Genomic DNA, 4162 nt, shown 5'->3' on the forward strand with positions numbered 1-4162 from the left:
CAGATTATTGGATCAGCATATATCGAGAAAACAACGAACAGGCAATATTTTATTCCGATCTAAGTTATACAATTTTGTGTAAATTTCATCGCTCGCTTGTCGTTAAATGTTTGATCAGTAATGCGTTTAATATTTTGCGACTGGCAAGTACAAAATAGATGGCCGAACATATTAGTAATACAGTAATGCAAGATATTAGTACCGGAAACAGTAATATCCGATCAAAGAGCAAGTGTTTGTATATCTGGTATTTTTCATGCTAGGTTTACTGTCGAATAATCGCCGCAAACAAACGCTTAGTAATAAAAAGGAGATGAATAGTGTTGCGTGTTTATTATGTGTAAGACTAGCTTAACAATATGATTTAACCTATAAAGTATGCATCATACACGCCTGTTTTATGGGGAAAACACGCTAACTTATTTCGTATTAACAAAGGTTCACTTAACGTATATTGTTTAAAATGAACACTTCAATGTATGCCTAGAACATACACTTACTCGAGTGTAATACATGTTTAAATCTTTTTCAATTGCTGCTATCCTGAAGTGATCGCGGCGCCAGCTTACTTGTTTTGTATGTTCGTCTATAAATAGTTAAATGTTTAACTATTTCTTTCTTATTCTCTCAGAATCATGAAAACATCTTGTACATTCCAGCTAGTACACCTAGGGAACGTCAGCATCGAAAAACACTTATAAAAAGAAATCAGTTATTGTCAGTCATTATGTTAACCTAATTGCTTGTTATATGGAAACATGGTCACGAGTTTAGATACCATTCAACTTATATAACCTCACTATGTTCAGTGAACCGGTTTACATGTATTGACATACCCTGGAAAATTACAATTTCGCTCAACATATACAAAACAATGACACTCACAATGTTTTAAGAATGTTTTTACGCAGAAAAGCATCACGTTTTGCGAAAAGGAAATGGTAAATATACCACTGTAATAAAACATCAAACATAAGTTGCGCTAATATATATTCCATTGAACGTTGCTATTATACTTGCGTCTACATGATATTAATGTTAGAGGTGAATACATTCATGCATGCATACGCAAATCTACCTATTGCAACTTATCGGAATCACAACCCTGTTTTTGTATTATATGTCTGCATCACGTGTCCCTCTTATTTGATATCCTTAGCGACATTATGCTACAATCTTTTGCTAATACTTACGAAACATCTTCACAATTTTTTCAGTAAAACTGCATTAAATGTCGGCAGAGCGCATTAGCATAACGACTTGAACATATGCCGTAACAAATCTCCGCAAGGACGTCAATAAGGCTGGATTAAATGTTGTACTAGACATAATGAATACTGCGACTATTCATGGCACACATTTGCATAGCACTTTGACCATAATACCACTAAAATGTCTGAGTATCTAAAACTAACTACGCAAAGGTTACGCTGTTTTGACTACAAGAAGCATATATGGTCCAGAGGCCTTATTAACTGACTAAACTATTTCGGTTACTTTTTGATACATCTATTACCTATGCAGCAATTTGTTCTGTGCAAATTGTCACTAGGCTATCTTATAAATATCTAATGCGAAAAAAAAAACTGATATTTTTGGGAATTGATGGTCTGCATACATGCCGGCACAAAATAGCTTTGCAGTAAATGGTGATACATGAGTTCGTTTAAAGGACACCAACCGTTTGTCTTTATTGCTTCAGAATTTATATTCACTGTCGATTGTAACACATTAATTGCACACTTGGAAACAGATTAAATCCAATGATTCTATATAAGATGGTTCCCGTGTGTTTTAAAAGTTCCAATTAAGATATAATCGTGCATTTAAGCCTTTGCCAGTATGCATTGTTGCTACCTAAACTCATATCATAAATGTGTGTAAGATAAGAACTTTGGCTATACCACTGAGCAATAAAACTGATAATTTATTAAGTACTTTTTATCGTAGTAAACCCTATCTTTCAATCTTGAAGCTTGAATAACGCTACAAAAATATTTATCAGCGAGACTTTCGAGTTCTGTCTTCAATTATTTGCTGCTAGATTAAAGAACGTCTTCAGATAACAATGTTGATTATTCTTCATGCGTATGCTTTAACAGTTTCAAACATGTCAAAACGAAATTACACAACTAACAAATACGATTATGTCATTTCAGAATATAATTGATTTGCTTAACCACAAATTAACCAAATTGCACGATAATGTGCACGCATGCATATTTCGAAATGATTTGAAGTAGTATTACACAGCTAAAAGAGCATAAACTTTTTCGTCATTTGCTGAATTTGAAGCCAATATCACAATAAACAAACGCTATCTTCTTTCATCGAACAAATCGGATGAAATTCATTTTGAATATGAATGTTCTAAATATATTTATACTATTACGATAAGACAAAAAGTTACTATTTGTTTCACCAAACATCGCTAAAAACGATAGTTTGGAAGGATAAACTTTTGATTTCTTTAACTTTCTAACGATTTCACGAATTAAAAACCGTTTAAGCAATGCCATGCAGAAATATTTCCATTTCCTATTTCATAAGATTTGTTTGCTAGCTTTTTTTTATTATTTTGTTTTTAATCTTTTTAATTTTTTTTATTTTTATTATTTATTTATTGTGTTTTTTATTAAATAGAATAAAATAAATGTTTAAATAAAGCAAAACATTTTGCAAATTACATGGTTTATTTAGTGAATATGATCACTCTCAACACAACTGGTCCGAAACACAACCAGGAATAAAACAAATGAGGGTCGGAACAAACAATTAGGGTTGGTCGTATTAGTGAAAAACAACTTGTGTACGCCTTATCAGGAAATATTCTTTTACGCAATATTATAACACTCGATTGTGTGTTCGATCATTTGTCAAATACGACTTATACAAACTATTCACCCATCCACGTTCGTAAAACAAGCATAAAATCTCATCGACAATTTGTAAGAGAAGCGTTTTTGTTATCTTATACAATGCCCTTTAAGTTAATCTCGTATTCATCAATTTCCATTCGTAAGCATCAAATTTGGTCGCAAATTTGTTATAAAAACGCGTTTTTTATAAATACAACTTCCCTAATTTTGTAAAATTGCTGTAAATAATTGATCTCAATGCGCATTTGAAAAAAACACTTTTACAAAATTATGTGGTTTCCCCAAAAAATGTCTAAAAGGATTTTTTGGTTGGCAAATTATTTATTTCTTCTACTTTTTGGCGATTCAACCAATTTCATATATTCATACAATAGCATGCATAAATACTGCCATACTCTATTTCTTAAAAACTTGTGTACATCGTATATCTAAGGGTATGACTCATCAAAGCGATACCATAACGCTATCCCTTTTCCTTTATAGATTCCTGAATTATCAAATAAAACTGATACAAAGTTATTCATCAATCATGATAAGCAAACAAATCATAACATCCATGAAATGGTGTAAACAAAGCGTTTGTTTGAGATGCAATTTAACATTTTGAATCTTCAATGTAATTAGTAAATTTCTATGAACATCTAACTAATTTATTTGTTTAAGATTTCATTACAATACTCCTTTCTTGCATGTTAATGTGATGGAATTTATCATAATTGTATTCACTATTCACAAACAGTATGCTCATATTTCTGAGTTTAGACTAATAAGTATTTGTCTTGCTTGATATTGGCCTTTTGGTCATAGTGTTACCTGCTTTAACTCGTCAGAAAAAGAGAATCCTAGTTATACGTGGCAAAGATCACGCTAAAGAGCATGAACAGTAATAAAATAAGATCAATTACTGCACAATCATATGCTTTAAAAGTATATCATTCACTCAGCATGTAAAACGTTTTTGAATGAAACATTATTGTCAACAAGTATGGATTATTTTATTATTATTTTAAATCAAACGATTCATTGCAAATGCAAATTAAGTCATTTTCATCTACTTAGTCACTTGCGTATGATAGAACACTATTACTTTCTTTCAAAATAGAAGGCTTGAAAAATACAAAACATCTCTAAGAAATGTTTGTGTTTGTTTAAATGGTTTTCTCCTTAAATTAAAAATGAGTTCAGATAATATTGTTCATGACGCTATTCTACACCAAAACTCATTTATATATTTATTATTTTATTACATAACACAACATGATGATCAAAAATGCATTGCATGC

This window comes from Dreissena polymorpha, chromosome 3 (assembly GCF_020536995.1).
Source record: "Dreissena polymorpha isolate Duluth1 chromosome 3, UMN_Dpol_1.0, whole genome shotgun sequence".
Classification (NCBI taxonomy): domain Eukaryota; kingdom Metazoa; phylum Mollusca; class Bivalvia; order Myida; family Dreissenidae; genus Dreissena; species Dreissena polymorpha.